Raw genomic sequence first — 24,836 nt, forward strand, 5'->3', positions numbered from 1 at the left:
TCATGGCCAAATCCCACAATCCAATACAGAGCGATGCATGTTTTAGCCCATTAGTTTCAATTAGGTTGAGCGTGCTTAATTCCCTGATCTCCTATGGCCATTTGGAGTTTAGCCATTGATGTCCATAGGAGTAAGAATGATACAATAATAATGATAATGGCGCGCGCGCACATGCACACACACAAACATGTTAAGTGTGGCCTAGACAAAATTAAGCTGAAGTCTTACATAATTCTGCCAAAATAAAGTTAAATTCCATTTATTCTGGACAGGAGTTGCCTAAAAGTCCCATTGAAATCAGTGGGACAAAAAGGCCTAGTTTGTTTAGGCTTTTAAGGAAAGAAGCAGCACAATTTCTTTCAGGGAGTTAGGATTGCTACAGATCTATTTTTCTCATCTCGCTTCTAATTAACTCTGCACAGTCAAACATTTCAGCTCTTAAAAAGGCAGCATTTAATGAGGCTTATAAACGACCCTTTTCTGTGTGCTTTAGCACCTGACATTACTGAACATGCTAACTAAGCATAACTGAGAGGAAAGTGAGTTTGCTATGATGGTCCCTTGGGCGAAAGGCAGAACAAAACCACTTAGCTGACAGCAAAAGGAAAGGAAATCAGCCAAGACCACGATGAGCTGGATCCAGAAGTTCCATGAGTGGAACTCTACTCTCAGGACACTTCCTCTGGTGAAAAGGAATGGAGGACACAATGTGTGCCACTTTCCCCTGCAGTTCCCTGAAAAGCTGATAGGGGGTTAGGCAACACTGTGGGACATGGCACCAGGGGATATAGGAGGAAGCAGGGAGTGGTAGAAATCCTCTCCCACCCTCCACTGGATCTCAGTCCCTTCCATGAATTGAAGGGGCCCTTCTATCCATAGGAGGTCCACAATAGAGTCAACCCACTGAGGGGTTTTTTTAAAGTCTAGTGGAGAATCCTGTATAACAAAAGGTACCTTATAACTAACTAAACAAAGAGTTTCTCTCCGTGTGAAAAGAGGCAGTGTCATTCCTTAGACACCCATCCAAAGTTGTTCATGAAACTAGTCAAATGAGCCAATAGTATGTTCTTTAAAAATGAAATCAAATGGTCCATTCTTTATCTAGAAGTTGTCAGTTGACCATTTTTTCTGGCCTGCTCTTGTGCTTTTAACAGCAGCCCGAAGGGTCAAAGTGTACATTATACAAATAACATTATTTTCCCTTGAATGCAGAATTTTTTGTGTGCAGAATAACCAGCACAAGGAGTCTGTGGGGAGGAGTGTGGTCTGGACTTGTCTGGGAACTTTGTGGGGATAGGGTGGCTTTAGCCCTTTGGTTTCCCCCCTGCTCTGTCTCTCACACTCACACTCACACACACACACACACACACACACACACACACAGTGCCCCCACAACTAGAATTTACTCCAGCTGGAGAAAACCAAGTATCAGGAAGTGGGTGATGATTCCATGGAAAAGCTCTGCACAACCTGTTTCACCCATGTGGATGGAAATGTTTTCCTAAGTGTGTACACACTCACATATGAGAAGCTGTCATGTGGCTGTAAGATTATCCATAGGGTCTTACATAAGCTCCCTCTGCACTTGCCCTACCTTGCTCGACCCATGTGGTTTCATGACGGAAAGGCATTTTTCACAAACAGATCATAACTAAATCATAAGCTGGAAATTAAAATGAGGCTCCAGTCCTAACCCTGCTTACTTGAAATATGACTCCATCAAAATCAATGTGCTTCAGAGAAAAATGGATCAGAATTTACTAGAGGGTGAATTCTATGCAGTGATGTGATCAAGCAAAGAACACAGGGGCATGGCGGTGCTTAAAACCAAAGCATTTGGGTGTTAAAAAAAAGTTCTGAACATCTCTGCCTTCTGACATCATGAAGGAGATACGTGGACTAACTTATAAGGCTGTAAACAGTTGCTGAATTTTGTATGATTAGATTTTAGCAGAATGCCAGTATCCATTCCTATTTATCTGTGGTATAAGCAAAATAAGCAGTAAAGTTCCAGAAGCAAATGCCAGTAATGGTATTTATTTGGTGTCATCTTTCATGCTTAAGTAGTTGTATGGCTCCCTTGTGGAACTGCAATCCTTTATGAAGCAATAGATCACATTCCTGGTCCTGGAATCACATTTAATAGTTTCTTCAAAGCCATTTGGAAAGCACCATAAAATCCTGCCATTAATGTCCCCTTCATTTCCTTCATTAAAACAAACTGTTTAACAAACCAAAAGGAAAAAAAACCACCTCTCTCTCTCATGGAGCATAAAGGTTCCCAGTCGTATGCATGAACACACTGAGGCTGCAAGCTGAGAAAAAATTACTCCCAAATAAAGCTTTGGGTTTGCTTTTGTAAAAAGATGATCCATTCAGCTACCAACAATAAAATTAGTACTGGGGCCTTAGAATGACCTTTGCCTCTGCCGCAAACTGAGATAGATGATAAACATTGATTGGCTATGCTCTAGTGTCCCATTACTCGAACCCATTGCTTTAAATAAGACTTTAAAGTGTACAAGAAGAATGTAGGTTAGCATTCTTTGTTAATGTAGTCAGAAGGTTCATAGAGTTGATTAAATTATAGATTTGGAAATCAGCATTCTTTTAATTTATTCATTTATTACAACATACATCTGTATCCTGCAAAAGGTGCTTGGTGACTTCCATGTGATCATCTATGGAAGTGGGGGGTTTGCCAGTGGGGTTTGAATTGAAAAGGGATTGTGCAGAGGTGCCAACTGGAGGAAAGGGCACAGGTCTCTGAGCTACGTCATTTCCCTAAGTGGTTATCATTGCATTTTCTTTTTCTTTCGCTTTCTGTCTTTGAAATTCATCTTAAGTCAGGGATGGGGAACATGTGGCCCTCCAGTTGTTGAGTGGGGGCAGAGACCACAGGTTGGATTCCAACAACATCTGGAGGGCCATAGCTTCCTTACCCGTGTATGAATTAAACTGGAATTAAAAAAATTCTGGGCCTGAAAAAATTATTCAGGAACACTTTTCTTACTCATCTTTCATTATGACCAAGGCTTGGATACTATTGGTAGAAGAAGGGGAAGAAATGGAGGCAGTGAGAGATTTTACTTTCTTGGGCTCTATGATCACTGCAGATGGTGACAGCAGCCACGAAATTAAAAGACGCCTGCTTCTTGGGAGAAAAGCAATGACAAACCTAGACAGCATCTTAAAAAGCAGAGACATCACCTTGCCAACAAAGGTCCATATAGTTAAAGCTATAGTTTTCCCAGTAGTGATGTATGGAAGTGAGAGCTGGACCATCAAGAAGGCTGATCACCGAAGAATTGATGCTTTTGAATTATGGTGCTGGAGGAGACTCTTGAGAGTCCTATGGAATGCAAGAAGATCAAACTTATCCATTCTGAAGGAAATCAGCCCTGAGTGCTCACTGGAAGGACAGATCCTGAAGCTGAGACTCCAATACTCTGGCCACCTCATGAGAAGAGAAGACTCCCTGGAAAAGACCCTGATGTTGGAAAAGATGGAGGGCACAAGGAGAAGGGGATGACAGAGGACGAGATGGTTGGATAGTGTTGTTGAAGCTACCAGCATGAGTTTGACCAAACTGCGGAAGGCAGTGGAAGACAGGAGTGCCTGGCGTGCTCTGGTCCATGGGGTCACGAAGAGTCGGACACAACTAAACGACTAAACAACAACAACAACAACCATCCTGCCTGAGAAGTAAACAAGGGAATACTGAACCCCCATTTTAGTCCAACCCCCTGCAATGCAGGAATCTCAACTAAAGCATCCTCAACAGACGACCGACCTCTGCTTAAAAACCTCCAAGGATGGAGAGTCTGCCACCTTCTAAGGGAGTCCGTTCCATTGTTGAACAGCTCTTACTGTCAGAATGATTCTTTTAAAAAAGGAGATTTAATTTTTTTCATTTTTAAGGTGAAGATACTGGGGAAATAATGGTTTCTCAATTTCCTCAAGAGTATTCATTCCAAACAGGAGCACTCCTCTTAGAGGCTGGGAACAATATCATTATGTAGTACACAGATTTAATCAGGATAAAAACAAAGGTTTTGAGCAAAAAGTGTCAAAACTAAAAAGTGAATTAATACAACCTAAAAAGAAGACCATCTCTGATGAAGATGATGGATTTTTCGGAGCTAGCTGACCTAACCGGAAGAGTCTGCGACCAGAAGGAGGAGGAGTACCAGGAAGAATGAACAAAATTTAATGATTATTTAGTTTAATTTGTTAAGTTAAATTAATTGGAAACAGCTTGCGGGTATTAGATTGGCTTAGGATTCTTTATAAAAATTAAGTGTTGAATTAATATGTTTAATTTCAAATTGAAAAGATATAAGGATGTTAAACGATTAAGTTAAGTTTAGAAGAACTCTGATTTGGAAAACCGTTAAAAGGATATACATTGAAATTCAACCGAGGGGAAGCGAGGAAGTCGCTTAACAATGTTAATAAGTATAACTTTAATAAGGTTATGATTTTTGTTTGTTTGTTTGTTTGTTTATAATTTTGTGAAAATTAATAAAAAAAAATGGGGGGGGGGAGAGAAGACCATCTCTAGGATGTACATTCTGCTGTTAGAGTGGGAACTGAAGGATGAAACAATCAAAGAAGTAATGATAAAGTGGGCAAAGGACTTTGGCCATACAATTCAACTGGAAAGCTGGGAAAGGTTGGGGAAGGTTGATATGAACTTCACAGCCTGTTACATGATAAAAGAGAGCATGATGAAGATGTTTTACTGTTGGTATCTCACCCCGGAAAAACTGGCTAAGATTTATAAAAAGCAATCAAATCTCTGCTGGAGATGCAAGAGGGAGGTGGGAACTTTTTACCATACATGGTGAGGATGTAAAATAGTAAAACGATTCTGAAATGAGGTATATGAGGAACTGAAAAAATTATTGAAGATTTCGTTTACCAAAAAGCCAGAGGCTTTTTCGTTAGGCCTAATATCCCCAGAGATAAGAAAAATGTATTCCTTTATGGAGCAGCAGCGGCCAGAATACTGATCGCAAAGAATTGGAAGGGGGAGAAAATCCCATCATTATTAGAATGGCCAAACAAACTCTACGAGTTTGTAGAAATGGCAAAATTGACGGCAATTATTAGAGGCCACTCAAATCAGAGACTAATCAAAGAGTGGGATAGTATGAAGGAATACATGAAAAAATATTGTTCCAGAATTGAAATATTAATAGATAATGGGTAAAACGTGCAGGGGTAAGTAAGAAAAGAATAATAGAATTAATTGAATAATTATTAAACTATAACAATACAACAAGATGGAAGAAGTAAAATACTGAGATCACATATGGGTGAAAGGGAGTGGGGGGATGTGGGAATTTATAATATTATTTATAATATAAATTTTCTGTGTTGTATTTGCATATAGCAAAAGGAAGCCTATGTATTTATGTATATTTTAATTAGGTAATCTATGTAATAGGCTTAGAATACGAATATGGATTTTGAATTTGATGCTTGTACTTTGTTTCTTTTTGGTTTTGAAATAAAATAAAATAAAATAAAAAACTTCCTGCCTCCCACTTGTCCGTGGCTATTAGCTGTGGTAGCGAAATTGAATCTTCATACTGTATTCAGGGGCAGCAGCACATCACTCAGTGCTACTTGCTTGGAGGGAGAGAAATAAATACATTTAAATATGTCTCTATAATTGTGCAACTCTTTCAAAAGAAACTGCACAGGGCTAATCAACATCCACAAGGAAAAATTATATAATTTATATACAATTACGTAAAGGCAACTAAGCATTAACACATTTAAATAACTTGTTGAACTACTCCCCTAACAATTATATTTGGTGTACAGTGTTTGCTGAATTTTTCTATGTGTTTATTTCTATATTTCTACATAACACACTACACACATCTTCAGGGTATGTCCAAGTTGCACAATCAGCCTCACAGTGGCCAATTCTCTTCTCAGGTCAGCATTTGACTTTACTGATTTTCTCTGAATATGAGGTATTTTTAATGGGGGGGGGCTGTATGAATTCAGAGGGTTTGTGTTTCCTATAAACCATCTGACCCTGTTTGAATCTGAATATGATCACTAGCACTCTGTTTTAAAAGCCTATGTTGATTTGTCTGAAGGGTGTGACCTATTTCTGGTTTGGGTCCTGTTGATGGAGGGAATATTAGATTTCTGAAGAGAGGGTGTTCCCTATATATTTCAAATATTAAGAGTTCAGCAAGCATCATGTGTAAGCATGAAAAAAAATTGGGAGGAGAATATTTTTATTCTGTGTTTTTAAAAGCGTAAACCCTGGAATAGATGGGTGTTCCTCACTGAAGCTTGGAACAGAATGAAATCAAACATTCAGATGGATTGACACAGTAGATTTTGTTGTCAATGGCACTGATAGGCTGTTATTTCACATATTTTGGCTTCAGCAAAAGAACACATAATGGCCGCTTATTCATCTAGTCCAAAGGAACAGGTAGAATTACAGAGCTATTTAGAAGAAGTGAATTTCCTAAAATATGGCAATCATATGTGGTGTAGAGCTTTTGAAACAATAAATCATGTAGTGTTTTAAAAACACAATAAAGTCAACAGATTGAATCCATTTCTTACCATTCCCTAGCTTTGTACGATTGTTTTGCATAAAGGTTTAAAACAAGAGTGACGACTTGATAAAGAGGGGGACTTATTCATGCTTGTGTATTCTACACAAATAGAATGAAGGTCACAAATTCAACATGAATATTTTGGGTTCTTTAATTTATTTAAGATATTGGAGTAGTGTTTACTACTTCGCCTTTTCTTCTCCCACAAGGCCACAAGCCTTTCTCGTGCAAAGCAGTGGATGTTTAGGATTAGAGTTTTCCTTCTCCTAGAGGGGCTGATTGAGTCCCACCTGCCCTTACTTCCCTCTACAGCTCATACAAAAACTGCCTTCCTGACCCTTGGTCTTCTCCCCTTAATCCACCAGAGCTTGCCTTCACATGCAGGGGAAATCCCTAACTCACCAAGGTTTGAGAGCCATCACCTGATTTAGCTGGCCAGAAAAAGCCATTCCTGGGGTGTGGCCGCTGTTGCCTCGGGACAGGTTCTAGGAGCCACAGGTGAGAGCTAAGTGCAGGGTGGAAGCCAACAGTGGATGAACTACCCAGAAGGAGCTTGACATGTCCCCCCGCCAGAGATATTGCATCTCCCCTAATCCCCATTCACCCTACACAAATCTAGAGTGGAATCCCTAAGGCAGTTGGATGCCATCTTGTGTGCCTCTTTCTGGCAACTCCTACAGCCATGCTGGTGCCAAATATATTGCCTTCCTTTCCTTCGGAACATATTATTGATGCCGAGAGGGGGAGTCTAGTTCATCTGGGCAGCCCTGGACCTCCATACACACTGCCCAGGCTTGCACCCCGGATAAGTCACTTTCAGTGCTGCAAATGCAGCAGAAACAACGCAAGAGGCAGTGTCCTTGTGTCCTGCCTTTTAGGGTGAAATCCTTTCAAAGCAACTAGCATGTCAAACAACAAAGCATTAAAAGCTTATCAATAAACTAACAACCATTAAAAAAAAACCAGAGGAACAAGGAAGAGAGTTTCCCAGATCTTTTCCCTTACCTGTGAAAAAGCTGGAGGGGGTGATTCTTAGCAAAACATGCTACTTGCCTACAAGGCAATTGCGTGGTGACTGGAGGGTGTACTTGCCCTGTAGAGTACTGCATGAATAGGGTTGAAGGGCAAAGGGTTCAACATCTCCCCCAGCTCCCATTTCTCAGGCTCCTGAGGCTGCCTTTGGTTCCAATTGATATAGATGGTCAATGTCAGGACTAGGATTAGCTGGTGCTGGGTATTGGAGATGGATCTGAAAGCAAGAAGAAAGGAAGGAATATAATATCCAAAACATCAGATTGTCTTTGAGTTCAATAGGCTGTGCAAACAGGGGGTGGGGAAACTGGCCCTCCAGATGTTGTTGGATGAGAACTCTCATCATCCCAAGCCATTGGTTGTGCTGGCTGGGGCTGCTGGGAACTGGAGTCCAATAACACATGAAGAACGCCTCTGGTGTAAACTATAGTGTCAGCAATGCTGTGTGTGTCTATGGGGAGACTTTTCTACTGTGTAGCATTAAATTATTAGGCTATGGTTCTGTCACTGAAGACTATGGAAATATATCAATCTCCCGGGGAAAGCAATATGGTTTTTCTTTGTCTTTCTGAGTTACCAGCTAAAGTCATTTATAACTTAAATTATGCACAAGGGCCCTTTATTATCACAGTTTCTTACATTACAATATGCATATAAAATTTACAGAAAGATGAAGTGTAATTGAAACATTATATCAGCATTTTCCTAATAAAGTAAGTCAGCTTAACAGTGGATATTAATTGTTTTATAGTCCTTTGGCCCTCACTGGAAGCCAGCCATAACTATTAGCTTCAGCACGGGAAGTCACATTAATCTCTGCTTTGGCCACAAATCCCTCCAGACTTTGAAACTGAGACCAGAGACTTTAAATCTGTTCTGGCACTTCTTTATCCCTGTAGCTTTCCTCAAAACAAACAATGTGTCTCACTTTGTTCTTCCCCTGGAGAAATGGTCAAAAAGGCTTTGCTCCTCAAGTGAAAAGAATATAACACCTCACCACTACCTTATTGCGTGATACCAAATTAATTCACATGGTAATATCCCAATTTATCCACTGAGAAGAGGAAAAGGACATAAACACTCACTGCTATAAAAACCATTGACTTCTGAACTGCTTTCCCTTGCAGAAATGCAGCCAGTGAACACACAATGGATCAATCCAGAACTGAAGGCATATTCTAAGGTGTCAGCTACCCACAAAAATAGTCAGTAAAAACCCACTCACCCTGCTCACAATTAGAGGAGTCAATGCTTGAGGTTGTTTCAGGGAGAAAAGCAGCAGAGCCAGTCCTTCATTCGGCAGAGTGAGGTAGCCACTTTGGGCAGCTGGTTTTGAGCGTCATGAAAGTTTTTTGTCATTTAATTTTATTGCTGTTACATTCCCCCCTCCCCTCACTGTCATGGAGAGAGGCACTTACGGGATTTTCTTTCCTTAGTGCCCACCTAACTGAATTGGCCCTGGGTGTACAATGCACCTTGAGTGATGGCGGGACCATTTGTTCTTCCACTTCAGAAAGTTAATGCCTTGGGCTAACCCCATACAAAGGTGATGAGAACACTGTTTTATCCTTGTTTGCAAACCACTTTGGCTTTCATGTCATGACAGAGAACTCCATGTTACAGGCAGTTAGCTGACTCAGCCTAGGGGAGAACGGTGGCATATCCAAAAATACACAGTGGATTGTCCTATTCAGATCATACCCATTGAAACCAGTGGACATCATTTAGTCCCAGCCATGACTCTCGGTGGGTCTACACTGAATAGGACTTAGTTGGAGTTGGCCCAGTTCATTTACAGCCAGGATTGCTTTTGCATCTAGATCTAGTCCATTAACTAGAGGTTGCAAGGTAATCCTAATCCTCTTGATTCTAATAGAATACTGATGGGAAATTAACATGAATGCTTTTTATTTTAGGTAATATAGCAGGAGCTTGGAAGAGTTTGAGTTAGAATTGCAAGAGTATTTCAGTATTATTTCCTACAGGAGGCTTAAAGGAAAAATGAGCCTAAGAGACTGATTCAGTCACTAGAAACAACAATTTCATCTAATTATAGGTTTATAATCCATATGAAAAAATAAAATTATTTGTGCATGAATGCAACATCATTCGCATTTGCTGATCTAGACTCCTGCAATATAAGAAACACTTAATAAAAAGATTACGCATCCCAGCTGAAAAATTATACCATAGCTCAGTGTTTCTCAAACTTTGAGTCTCCAGCTGTTCTTGGACTACAACTCTCACCATCCCTGACTACTGGCACAGATAGCTAGGCATGATGGGAGTTGTAGTCCAAGAACAGCTGGAGACCCAAGTTTGAGAAACATAGCCCCCAAAACATGCATTCCCAAACCTGTGTTTGCTGAGGAAAGGTGAATGCAAAGGCAGGAAGACATTTGCAAGACAGAACTGGCAGATAGAGAAAGACATTCTTAGCCCTTTCCTCACCCAGTTATTTTTCCTCTACAGCCCCCCAGGAGACCATTGGGCTTCACTCTGATCTCAAAGCCCACACACAGAAAAACATGAGGGAAACAGGGTCTGCAGGAGTGAATTGGTGGGTGGAAGAAGGGAAAAAGCAACCCCCAAGTTCGCCCCTGAAAATTCATGGCAGAGAGAGCTATCAATGGCTACTAGTCATGATGACTATGTTCTGCCACTACAGTCAGAGACACCAATTGCTGGGAAGCACAGGAGGGGTGAATGCCTAATGCTTGATTCCTGCCTCTGGATTTCCCACAGCCATCTGGTGGGCCACCGTGGGAACAGGATGCTGATCCTTCAGGCTCTTCTTATGTTCTTAAATCACCTCTTGCCTTCCCATATATGAGTACGGAAGCCCCAGTGATTGCCTCTGAATGTATGCCAGGAGTCAGCAACCTTTTTCAGCCGTGGGCCGGTCCACCGTCCCTCAGACTATGTGGTGGGCCGGACTATTTTTTTTTGGGGGGGGGATGAATGAATTCCTATGCCCCACAAATAACCCAGAGATGCATTTTTAATAAAAAGCACACATTCTACTCATGTAAAAACACCAGGCAGGCCCCACAAATAACCCAGAGATGCATTTTAAATAAAAGGAAACATTCTACTCATATAAAAACATGCTGATTCCCGGACTGCCCATGGGCCAGATTGAGAAGGCGATTGGGCCACATTTGGCCCCTGGGCCTTAGGTTGCCTACCCCGAGTATGCTCTCAGTGTGTTGGTTCTTTAGTATAACTGTGTTGTCTCTTATTAAAAGAGAATGTGTCAAAAACTAAATAACCCATAAATTGTGTCCTCTCCCCCCCCCTCCATTTCTTTTTATATCTTGCCTTAGAAAAATGGTTGTTTTAAAGCTTAGGTGCATAAGTATTTCTTTGTGCTCCAGTGAGTCTTTTCTGTTCTAGTTAAGTAGTTGTAGGAAGGTACTGACATCTTCATGCTGGAGGTCAGCGAGCATCGCAAATACACCTAACTCAATAAGGAGGTGATTGGGCAGCTGCTGGAATACAAGGCAGTTTCTCAAGCCCAGGAAGCACATAGAATAATGAGGGTCACAGTCTAATCAAGGAGCTCTCCCATGTGTGTGTATGGCACCGTGAACAAAGTCCTGAAACAGACCCTTGACAGATGAGACACCTGAAAGCACCCTCAGTGGATATGTGAAATTCTCAGGGCTTTCCCTGCTGTGAAGCAGGGTCGAATGCCATGCTTATGTGGCACAGTGAGATCGGGGCAGACGAAGGCAGGAAATGGTGTCTGAATGATGCAGCAATGATTTGTGCAGTGTTGGCTCTGGCCAGGGGTTGGATTCCTTTTGACCTCCACTTCAGACAGCAAAATGCCTTGGCCCAGCATTGGAAATTATGGAGTGTATTTCTTCGTGAAGAAAAAAGATATATCCTGGGAAGGGGTAGATCATATTCAGGAAGTCCCCAAACCCTGCACGACCTTGTTCATGATGCATAATGTACAATGTCTCTGTTCTGACTTAGGGATTTATGAACATGCTCAATGTGTTCCAACATTCATTAGCACTTTCATCTGGTGTTGGTATATTTTGTACAAGTCTTTCTTCCACTTCATCATCTGCTGATGTGGAGACATTCCTATTATTTTACATATATAGCCTAGGACACAATGTGTATGTGTATTGGCCATCAGCAAATATTTACAAATTAATTACCTTCCCTGGGTATTCCCTTTCAAAGTTAATGAATTCCCAGATAGCCCTGTTAGTCTTTTGCGCAAAACAAACCAAATGTCTTGTGGTACCTTAAAGACAAAGCTAATTAAATGGTTAATCGTCCATCTACTCAGAAGCAACTCCTACTGAATTCAGTTGGGCTTCCTGCCACATAAATGGGGATAGGATTGCAGCCTTGCTATCTTGATTTTGCAATTCAGTATAGAATCATAGGATCATAAAATTGTAGAGTCAGAAGTGACCAGAGGGTCATTCAGTCCAACCCCTGCAATGCAGAAATCATTTCTCACTTCCTTTCTCAGGCATCAGGGAAGGGCAGTTTGGCACCCTTTTGATATTTTGAGCTTTTTGTCCTGTGTTATATGAATTCCTGTGAGCATATTAAACATTTTAAAGGTAAAGGTTAAGGTACCCCTGCCCGTACAGGCCAGTCGTGTCTGACTCTAGGGTTGTGCGCCAATCTCACTTAAGAGGCCAGGGGCCAGCGCTGTCCAGAGACACTTCCGGGTCACGTGGCCAGCGTGACAAAGCTGCTCTGGCGAGCCGGCACCAGCGCAGCGCAAGTAAACGCCGTTTACCTTCCCACTAGAAAGCGGTACCTATTTATCTACTTGCACTTAGGGGTGCTTTCAAACTGCTAGATGGGCAGGAGCTGGGATCGAAGGACGGGAGCTCACCCCGCCGCGGGGATTCGAACCGCTGACCATGCGATCGGCAAGCCCTAGGCGCTGAGGTTTTACCCACAGCACCACCCACGCCCCTGCATTAAACATTTTACAGGCACTCTAATACCATTTATGTAAGTTTCTTTTTTGTAATGCCACAGTTTGTTTCAGCAATATATATTTTAGACAGAAAATGAGCATGTGTGTGCACCTGCTGAAACATAATCCTCAAGATAATTTCTTGAGGATTACTAGTAAACATGATTTTGTGTTTGGCAGCCTGAGATCCTTAGACTTTATCTGAGCAGCACAGATAAGGTCCACGGGTAACAAAAGAGACCATTTCTTTCCATGTGAAAAGAACAATAATGAACAACGCATTCCATTGTTCCATCCACCCAACACTCTGAATTAGGATTAGTCCTTTTTAACTTGCTCACAAATAATCTGGAGTCCGAGCTGAGCAGTAAAATGGCCAAGTTTGCTAACATCAAAAGAGATGAAGAGGAGCTACCTCAGGTTACATACGCTTCAGGTTACATACACTTCAGGTTACAGACTCCGCTAACCCAGAAATAGTAGGTTAAGAACTTTGCTTCAGGATGAGAACAGAAATCGTGCAGCAGCGGCGCAGCGGCAGCAGGAGGCCCCATTATTTAAAGTGGTGCTTCAGGTTAAGAACAGTTTCAGGTTAAGTACGGACCTCTCGAACGAATTAAGTACTTAACCTGAGGTACCACTGTGTCTCCAAACTGGGTGCCTGGGCATTTTAAAGTGGGGATGTGGGGGTTGCAAAGTCAATTCAATGTAAGCAAGCATAAAGTGATGCACATTGGAACAACAACAAAAAGTCACATCACATATAGAATGTATATGACCTTGCACTTCAAATTCATGAAAGGTAAGGCTATAAATGGCTACTAGTCATGATCATTATATGGTCACCAGCATCAGAGGCAACATTGCCCTGAATACCAGTTGCTGTTGCGCTCATTCGGTGTGGCTAGGTTATCTTTGTGTGAGCGAAATTGTTTGTGATGGGTCCTGCCATCAATGGTGTAGAAAATAAGGGCAGTTTGATTTAGTAGTGGGGGTGGGAAATGGCTTGAATAATTTCTGAGTTAATCCAGTTTGGAGCTGGAAAGCTCGTCCATCACTACCTGTTTCTTTGGCAGTAGGAACGGTGGTTTGTGAGAGTAGGAGAAAATACCAATTATTCTCAGTGTAGAATTGTTCCGAAACTGAACTGTAATTGTTCTTACTGGTTTCTTAAAGGTCAAGCAGTCACTTAGATGGAAAACTTGATTTTTACCTCCTGCATCATTTTTTTTTGGGGGGGGGGATTTGTTTTTTCCCCAAAAATCACTACTTATTGGTCTCCCAGGGAATAACAGTTTAGATTTTATTCAGCCTAAGCACATAAAAATAACACAATCCACAAGCATTATTTGGATGTCTTTTAATATCACATATATAATATGCAGTGGTGTGCAGACCAGTCTGCCATACCACTCTGTGTACAGCTTCAATCAATTCAGGGACTGTGGTATTTGCAACAATCTGAACCAACAGGTCAGCACTCTAAAGGTTTTTGAGAATTTTTTACTCAGAGATCAAATTCATGGAGTTCAAGCTGTTCAACACAAGAAACCTTTTTACCTTTCAGCTTGGCCTGTTTCTGAAAACTGGCATGATATGCGGTTGGAGCACTTTCTGCAAAGATTGACTGCTGTAATTCTAGTGTAATTACCCAACAGTATGACTGATAAAAGGTAGTTTCAATTTCCAGCCTTATAAAACAAAACACATTTTAAATTCCCCACATAAGTCTTGGAAAGGGTGGACTTCTTAGACAAACATTTCCTATTTTATGGAGATTACTCTCTCTCTCTCTCTCTCTCTCTCTCTGCATGTGTGTGTGAGTGTATCAGTGTGCACACATACATATATAAACTTCATAATGGGATACATGTGGAATCAGCCCCAGATATAAAGCTAACCGCTTTGTTTTATACTTTCAAAGAGAAAGCCTCCTACTTTTCTGTTCAAGCATTCCTCTTTGCAACCTCAGATATTTTGCACAATGCACTGTTCCAACTTCAGTAGTTTATAAAGTGCTTCCTCCATTATTATCTTTAGACCGAAACAAATCACAGACAAGGGTTTGCACAATGCCCTCTTCTAGAAATATCCATTCCTCTTTTTTATACGTTTCAACATCAGTCCATAGTTCTGTGCAACTCAAAGACTCTCTCACCGTACTGTGAATACTGTACTTCCTGTTCTTATTTTGCTTCCCATCTGACACTGTATCAGGCTGGCGTTACACATTCTGTGGCCCCAGAGAGCAGTGAAATAACAGGACACCAAGTGTTGGGTGAAAAATCAGGCCATTCTTTATCATTTGCAACAGGCAAAGTAGGGTTAGAATGGCAGTAGGGCAAGAATCAGTTTCTCATTCCACTCAGCCCTTGCTGATGTAGTAGAATCCATTGGGGGTTGGGAAGTGCCAAGCTACTTCCACAGGAGTCACCCAGCATTGAACCCCGATGTGGACCAAACCAAGTATCCTGGGTCTCACTGAGTGACCAGGATTTGGTTTCCAGCCAGGGAGAGACCCCAACCTAAGCTTTGAGCATGCCATAGCTAATTCTCCCTTCAGACTACTTATGGGGGTCCCCTTCACTATGTTGATCCTGCCCAATGCTATTTACACCCCTATACTTAACAGATACTACTAAATGCCTAACAAAAGTAGGCCATAATTTCACTGAGGGAAAGGTGAAAACAACCAAGGGCCAATTAAGGGGGTTTCTTCCAGGGGTGGGGACATTTCTGGTGTCAGCAACCAGCAACCCAAATAGGCTCTAACCCAAGGACAGAAGGATGGGAAGCGTATGCGGCAAAATGATCCTGAAGCCTTAAGGGTGAGGCTTCCCCGCCTTTTACAAGACCATTTTACAAGACTCTCCCACTGTCTCGTAAAAACCCGATGTGAAGGTGGAACTCTACAACCCATCAACACTTTCCAGGCCACATGTTGACAGGCAAAGTCACCCCGTGCCGAGTTGGGATTGGACTAGATGACCCTCACGATTCCTTCCAACTCTACGGTTCTACGATTCTATGTGAATGGAAACACAGTCATCCTCACAGATCAGATCCAGGAGCAGAGCAGGTGACAATGTCCAGGCCAGGAGGGCCCTGAGTAGCTCCTGTCCTGCTGCCCAGTTCTTCTGCTGGGTTGATGGCTGTTAAGAATCTTCACAGAAAGGGGCCTGGTGGAATTCCCCCATTCTCGGCAGTGTTCGTTGCATCTGGAAGAGAAAAATAACAACATTTAGAGTCCACGCAAACACACCACACAATAGATTTGTTAAAATTTAAGGTGGCACAAGAACCTTTGCTGCTCTTGCTGCAAGACACAGACCAAGGCGGCTACCCCTGTGTACATTGCTACAATTGAAAATAAAAGACATTGTTCAAATCAACTCTTCAATGAAGTTGCAGTTCTGTGATTTCTTTGTGCACATGGAGCCTTCTGGGTAGTCACAGAGCTCTTCTCCTACAGTGGCTTCCCTATTCTCATCAAGGAAAGAAGCAGGCATTCCTTTGCGCATGCAGAGCTTCCCTTTCATTGAAGGGAGCAGGAAGCTCCATCCGTGCAGGAATCCCGTTTGTTCACAGGCACTCACAGAGGGTGGCCAGGTCAATGCATTTGGCACCAAAAGTCCTTGGCAAATGTTCAGCAGTGACCAACAGCCTCTATCCTGATGACACTTTTAATGGCAGCTTGTATCTCAACCAAAGTGCAGGTTCCAGTTGCCTCACATCTGCTTTGGAATCTAGAGAGAAGTATGAAAAACACACAGAAAGATACAGGTCAGGGCTGTGAAAACAGGCCATATTTGTTTCTCTTGAAACAAAAATGTGGACATTTCCTTTACTGATGAGCGTCGATAAGGAACTCTAGGTGCATTAGCAGAGTTCCATATGAAATTAATCTTTCTTTTTCATGAGGTCATACAAAATAGTATGTGCTCCACATTGTTAATAGCTATTTAATAGCTCTTAAAAATGGATTTATTTTTGTAGAAACAATACATTACAGATCAGTGTCACCATTGCCTTTCCTCATGTTTGGTTATGATCCAATTAGAATTAATGCTAGAGCTGACACAGCAACTCCAGAGAATATCATTTGCAAACGCCTGCATTTTTGTCATCAAACACTGGTTAGTTCTCCATGTGGTTAAATATTTAAATTATTGAAAGCTTTGTGCCCAGGATTGTTGGGAATTCCAAGAAACCCCCAAATCAGTGCAGTTCTGAAATTCATCCCTCAAAGTCAACCCTCCTCTTGTTGCCTTTTAGGTAGGGGACATGAGGTATGGGGGTTTGAACCTGTGACTTTCTGAGCTATGGCCTTTTCTCCTTTGCTCTGCCACATGCAGAAGGTGGCCATGGGCTGCTGACATCATGGACTGAACTCATGAGAATTGGCTTTATGTACAGAAAGGCATATCCTGACAGTAAGGTCAGAAGTTACCATTTGTATTATCGTGACTGCTTCACCATGTGAGAATGGTAGTTTCCGGGCACTGGATGGAATGCCTGTGTTATGAACATGGTGTCTTAAGGGAAGGTTTGTAGTAAATAATACAGACTTTGAACATTTTCACTGAGCCTACATGGAGATGGGCACAAGGCAAACAGTCAAAGTAATGATTCAAGTCACTGTAGACAGCCTATTTCTCATCTTTGAAGCTATTTAATGTTTAATAGACTATTGCATTTTAATATTCTGTTGGAAGCCACCCAGAGTGGCTGGGGAAACCCAGCCAGATGGGCAGGGTATAAATAATAAATTATTATTATTATTATTCCTTGATGATGCATTGTTGTAACAGGAAATTTGTGGATACCAAGATATAATTAAACTACAGTGGAACCTCAGAAACCCAAAACCGTTGAACTTGAATGTTTCGGCTCCCGAATGATCAAAACCCGGAAGTGATTGTTCTGGTTTTCAAACAATTTTCAGAAGCCTAACATCCAGCGCAGCTTGTGCGACTTCTGATTGGCTGCAGGACGCTCCTGCAGCCAATCAGAAGCTGGGCTTTGGAAGTCAAACGCTTTGGAAGTTGAACAGACTTCCAGAACGGTCTCCGTTCAACTTCCAAGGTATGACTGTACACTTAAGAGTAGGGTTGCCATACTTTAAAAAGTTAATAAATTTTCCAATAAAAATCTTTTTCTGAGCTATTTTTTAGGATATTCAACAACAAAAATTCATCACTTCGGATATTTTCACCACCTGTATGCTATTTTCGGAGAACGAATCACGGATATGTCCAGGAAATTCTGGACGTATGGCAGCCCTAACTTAGACCCTGTGCAGCTGCTTAAAATAAGTAGAAAGACAGAGACAGCAGGGGAAGGAGTAGGATCAGTTAGAACTTGTCCATAGGGGTCTCACACATACATGTTAATGACCTTTAACTCTGAATAGCTAATGTACCCTGCAAAAATGAAGAGAATAGATTGTACACACAGTGTCTATGCACGCAACTATATATGCACTCAACCTTATGTGCAGGCGTTCATATTAACACACATACGTAGGTTGGGGGGCAAGGCACTCATTTCTCCATTGTTTGAATGTCTGCAAAGGGCTCAATAAACTGAACTAATACCACTACTTCAGTAGTGTTTTTGGGGGGTGGGGGAGGCTTCCTCTATTACTTTTGGACTGCCCATAAGTTGGGTTCCACAATTAAGCCTGGTTTCCTGCACCTCTACAGCTATAAAGAACTTTCTTACATATAAAGAACTTTCTTACATGTCCTTTGCAGGAATCTATTACCACTTTATTATAACACTTCCTCACTTAACATTTTTGTCTGGCTCTCAGAGGGAGAATTGACTTACCCTTCTCACTCGATCTGTAAGCTCAAAGTGATCTGCAAATACAGCACAGATTTATAGTTGATCTTTTATACATCATTGCCATATGATTTCTGGAAATGGTGCATGCCTGATATGTTGCTTTTTCTATATTGAACTCTTGTCCATGCAATTCATCAACAATGATGTAATTATATGATTATGGCAATGATGAAAGATAAACTCCCCAAGACTCACAGGAAAGTTTGTAATAGTTATATTTGTGGATCAGTTAAAGGAAATGTAAGAGACAAACAAAACTCAGGAGAATAAATTAATTAAACACTGTTAACCATTTTAATTTCTTTTCAATGTGTTATTTCAAAAGGGTAATCTTGAGTTTACATTTCCAAGACTATTAAAACACATAAAAATGCTGTGCAGTCTTTCCCAGAAGTAAAGACTAGCCATATAATATATGATCGTATTCTTTTCTTGCCCAGAAATTATATTCCTGCAGGGCATAATTCATTAATAAATGCTTTTTAATGGCCACTTCTTCATTTGAAGAAATTAAATAATAAGAGGTAGAGCAAAAATCATCTCTTGAAATCTCATCATAAAATGTGTGGGTTACTTACTATTCCGATAGCTTCCCTGTTTTACTGCTGAGCTGGGCCCATAGAATAAAGAGCACAGAATGAATATGATTCAGTGCTCTGGTGCATGTGGACTTGTATGAGCACCAAAACTTCCATGTTCTTCCCTGTATGTAGAAAAGAGCTTTGCGTGTTGAGTTCCGCAGTGCCACCCCCCAAAAATTCACACAGCACACGTTCATTTTTGTTTAAGGTTTTTGGCATAATTTTTGGCCACAACTTTATTAAAATACAGAAAATGTGAGTGGTTGCTTAGGCATTGGTTATGACTATCTGTCCTTGCCCCCGAGGACAGAGCTGAAACTTCCGGGCACCACCGGAAGCCAGCGTGGGAAACAAGTGTTGGGGAGAAATGAGGCTGGGAATTCAGTCCAACACCTCTCACCCTCATGTTCCGGTGGGGCTTGCACGGCCCAAGCCCGGCACCACGGACAAGGACGAAAGAATGGCAAGCCCCTGGATTCCTTTAACGGAATTCCCATTCGCATCATTTGGAGGGATAGGCACCTTACCCCTCCAAGCACCAATTTAACCAATGCCTAACCGCCAACCTTACAAGTTGTGACGATTTGCTAAGCAGTAGGCAAAACCCAAAGGCACACACTAATCAGCCAGATGGGAAAATTCCTACTGGGCCCCCGCACCAATGCGAACGACCCCATGACAGGCAGAGCAAGGTCAAATGAACCCAAGAACCACCCTATAAAAGGGAGGGGGGGCGGGTGATCCGATGCAAAACGGCCAAGAGGACGTCCCCTAGTCCTACTCCTCAATTTATAGACTCTGACTCCTCCTCCAAAATAGCAACACCGAAAAATCCCCAGCAACCCAATTTAACCCCCTACCAGCTTGGGTTCTCCAAATTTGCCTAATCATGATGGTGGCCTGCTCCCCAACCGCAACACGTGCTCTCTGCTAGTGAGAACACGCTTTGCGTGTTGAGTTCCGCAGTGCCACCCCCCAAAAATTCACACAGCACACGTTCATTTTTGTTTAAGGTTTTTGGCATAATTTTTGGCCACAACTTTATTAAAATACAGAAAATGTGAGTGGTTGCTTAGGCATTGGTTATGACTATCTGTCCTTGCCCCCGAGGACAGAGCTGAAACTTCCGGGCACCACCGGAAGCCAGCGTGGGAAACAAGTGTTGGGGAGAAATGAGGCTGGGAATTCAGTCCAACACCTCTCACCCTCATGTTCCGGTGGGGCTTGCACGGCCCAAGCCCGGCACCACGGACAAGGACGAAAGAATGGCAAGCCCCTGGATTCCTTTAACGGAATTCCCATTCGCATCATTTGGAGGGATAGGCACCTTACCCCTCCAAGCACCAATTTAACCAATGCCTAACCGCCATGGAGCCCACAGCTCACCGCCAAACCACTCACAGCCCCAGCCAAGACCTCAGCTTGACCACCACCGCACCTAACCAAGCCTCATTCCCTGAAGCAGAAAGGTGCACACCATCAGCTCGGAAAAAGGATGGCCTCTGAAAAAGAATCTCGGGGTGGGAAATCGCATCTCCACCCAGCTCCCGAACCTTTTTGGCCACCGCAGAATTGATGCGTTTTCTGGCCCTTTCAGTGGCAGCCGGGCAACGACTGCCCCTCCAAACGCAGTGTTGCAAAAGCTTTGACCAAAAAATTCTCGCTGTTGGCACCATTGCCCGCAGCATCTCCATGTCTCTCAATATTGCAGCACGTATCAGGATGAAAAATCACATCTCCGCCCAGCTCCACGATCTTTTCGACACTGCAGAGTTAATGCGTTTTCTGGCTCTCTCAGTGGCGGCTGGGCAACGACTGCCCTACCAAGCGCGCCGTTGTAGCAGCCTTGACCAAAATATTTTAGCTGTTGGCACCATTGCCCGCAGCGCCTCCAAGTCCGAAAAAATTGCAGCACGCAGGGAAAAACAGTCCATAGAAACCAGGTCGTTCTCACCCAGCTGCACCACAATGGCCGATGGGGGTCCTTCCCATAGCAACTGCCTCCGAATCTGAGGCAGGAGCTCCGACCAGCGCATTCCCCGTCTGGACAGCCAAGACAACTGAATATGCGGAGGAAGGCCGAGACCTGGACCCATTCCCTACTGCCGTGCTGCGACACCAGCCCAGTGGATGATGCTGTGTAAGATAAAACAGCAAAAATTGTCAGACACCAATAATGTTAACGAACATAACCTTTGAATGCATTTGATTTCCAACGACCTGTATTTTATTTCCACTGCCTTATTAACACGCTTTCCGGCCTTCTCGGTGGTAGTTTGTCTAGGCATTGGTGCCCAACTAGCTGCACCTGACCTCAGCAGGGTAGCCCTGACGACTGGGCCCCACCATATCGTCAGTACCAGCAAACATTGTGGGGGAGCAATGCATCCCAAGGCAATCGCATCCCGCCAGGTGTCATTCCCCATAGGGGAAAGATGCACCCCATCTGCCCTAAAGAGGGGAACAGCCTTGAAGAAAAATAGCAGGGTGCAATATTACAGAACCACGTAAAGCAATGACCTATTTTATTTGTGTATTTTTTATTATTATTATTATTATTATTATTATTATTATTATTATTTTATTTTATTTTTTACTTTATTTATTTTATTCTATTGTCCACCGCCTTATTAACATGCTTTCTGGCCTGCTCGGTGGTAGTTTGTCTAGGCATTGGTTCCCGACTAGCTGCACCTGACCTCAGCAGGGCAGCACTGACGACAGGGCTCCACCATATCGTCAATACAAATAAATAGCGTGGGGGAGCAATGAACCAGGATGAGACTCAAGCTCACCCCCAAATGCTCTCAGGGACTCTTGCGTGGCCCTACCCCTTGAAAGGGGTTGACAAAAGCATGGCGAATCCTTGGATTCCCTTAATGGAATATCTTTGCACATTGGAGGGGACAGGTGCTCCAACCTCCCCTCCAGACCACCTTGAACCAATGCCTTGAATTGTTTTGAGTCCAGGGAGAGCTGCCATCAACTCAATCCAAGCCCTCTTGCATGCAGGAATGCAAACTTATGCTGGAGGAAGACAGCAAACATTCTCGCCCAGCTGTACCACCAGCACTGCGGGAGGACCTGCACAGGTCACACTCGACTGCACCAAAGGAAGGATCTCCTCCCAAAGCATTCCCCGTCTAGACATCCAGTATAGGTTCACATGGGCAGGAAGACTGAGATGGCGCCCCAGTCCAGACTCGTCAGCGCGCTTGCCAGCCCAGTGTACAATGCTGTGGCCCAAATGTGCACAGCTGCTCCTATGAAAAAAGGAAATAACAGACAAGCATCAGCACAGACATCATTGTGACACTTCCTGATATAACCCTTGTCAGCGTCAGACTTCCAATGACCCGTATTCACAATCCTGTCTACTGACAGGCCCCCAGTGTGCAGCCTTTGCAGCAGCACCTAATCGTAAGGAATGAGGCGTTCAGCGGTAAGCAAGCCGCAGGCCGTAATAACTGGTGCACGACGTAAGCACATTGATGCCTGGCTAACGGGAACCCATTTTCATGCACTAGGAGCAGGCCAGCCCCCAGGGAATAAAAAGCCAAATATTCTGTTATCCATAACTGGGCAAGGGCCCTCCTCACCTGTGGCGGGAAGCCTGATTGTGGCACTCCTGCCCACTAAGTCTGTTTTAGAGTTCCCAACTCTAATGACACGCTCCAAAGGATAAGGAAAAGTCCTGAAGCAATAAGCCTCCGGACTCTCAGCCCCGTGCTGGCTCCAACAACCATTTTCCCAAGCCTCAGTGCGAAAATGCAATGGACTACTGAAAGGAGTCTCGCCTTGATCTTTAACCAGCAGACAAGTTTTAACTTGTTGCAGATACTGCATAGGTAAAAATTGACTGACTTCCTGCCCACTGTCCTATGAGGTTGGAGCCTATTCCAACCTTCCAAGGCCCTGCGCCCTACAAACTTTATACAAGGGTCTCTGAAAAATAAAGCTTCAGTGTACCAGACATTGCAGCGGACTGAATTCTGATAGTTATAACCGCATGCCCAATCTGCAGCAGGTGGACCAAACACTGCTGGATCTGCTCAGAGGATGGGGGCTAATTCATCTGAATGGCCGAGAACTGCCAGCTTAAGGCTAAGAAATCCATCCAGGCCTTCCCATAAGAGGTAAAAGCAGAAGGGGAAATGGAAGCTGCTGCTCTCTGTAATCACTAATTGTTGTCAATCAATCAATCAATCAATCAATCAACCTTTATTGCATTAGCATACAGCCATAGCAAGGATAAGACAAAAAATGCTAGAGACAGGCAACCAATCAAAAATTCAAAGCGATATTACTGGCGTTATGACATTTAAATACCCTAAGACAATAATGTAAAGATTTAGTTGCCAGCGCCGAGAATCTAAAATGCAGGTGTGTATAAAGCATATAATGGCCCAAAATAGGCTCGGTACATTAGGTTAAAAGGTAGGAAGAGAATTAAAACAGGTCCAGGTCAAAATGTTGTTGTCAAAATGCCACAGGTGGTCTGGAAAAGGCTGGCAATAGCTGAGACTGGAGCCCAGGATCTGAAGCACTTCATCTGAAAATCGGATAGAGTGTCAGCGACAATATTAGAGGATCCCGTAATTTGGAGAGTAGAAAGCACAATATTAAACCTTAAGTGGCGCAGCTCGAAAGCATAAGTGGAGGGGCGGAGACTGTGCTAGAGCGTGAGGACTGTTTTGCCAAGACGCTCACCACTACCTGGTTATCAGACCAAAAGCAGATCCAATGGTCACTGAACTCTTCGGGCCACATGTGAATTGCTACAATGGGGAAAACTCAAGAAAAGTTATGTCACATGATTGCCTCACCACACCAGGCTTGAGGCCATAGCTTTGCACACCAGCAGCCCTTGAAATAAAAACCAAAGGGCAAAGATCCAGCAGCACCCGCATGAACCTGAAAATCCCTGTGCGGGTTGATCCGATGCAAAACGGCCAAGAGGACGTCCCCTAGTCCTACTCCTCAATTTATAGACTCTGACTCCTCCTCCAAAATAGCAACACCGAAAAATCCCCAGCAACCCAATTTAACCCCCTACCAGCTTGGGTTCTCCAAATTTGCCTAATCATGATGGTGGCCTGCTCCCCAACCGCAACACGTGCTCTCTGCTAGTGAGAACACGCTTTGTGCATTCAACTAGACTTTCTCCTGCACATACTTCCGCACATGTGACGTCTTTTGATTCAGCTTTCAACCACGAATAAATTATTACTCTTATTTAACTGCGCACACAGAAATGAAGATTTTGGTCAGACACAAAGAATTGACTCCAGTGGTGCCCTTCCATTCAGAGAAGGCCTTTTAGTGGGGAGTAGCAGTTTTCACCCCTAAAAAATTATTGGGGAACCCTCTAAACAGTGCTGAAGGTGTTGCAGAGGGCCTCAGGGTAAAATGGGGAATTAGTGAAGATCCCCTTCCCTTCCCTTAGCCTAAAAAGCCTTTGATTGTAACAGGGAATGAATGTCATGCTTGGGTTTGTTTAAGCTACCAAGTAAAACCTAAGGACTTAAGCAAGACATGGGAAACCCGGATAGGCCCACCGTGGTCCTAATTTGGCATACAAGGCCATTTCCCCTCAGCTGTGCCCATCTGCCACACACCTAAACACATACATACCCTCCAACATTTCTCTGATGAAAATAGGGGCGTCCTAAGAAAAAATTAGGGGACGCGGGTGGCGCTGTGGTTAAAAGCCTCAGCGCTTAGGGCTTGCCGATCGAAAGGTCGGCGGTTCGAATCCCCGCGGCAGGGTGTGCTCCCGTTGCTCGGTCCCAGCGCCTGCCAACCTAGCAGTTTGAA

The sequence above is a fragment of the Podarcis muralis genome, chromosome 3 (assembly GCF_964188315.1).
Source record: "Podarcis muralis chromosome 3, rPodMur119.hap1.1, whole genome shotgun sequence".
Taxonomy (NCBI): Eukaryota; Metazoa; Chordata; class Lepidosauria; order Squamata; family Lacertidae; genus Podarcis; species Podarcis muralis.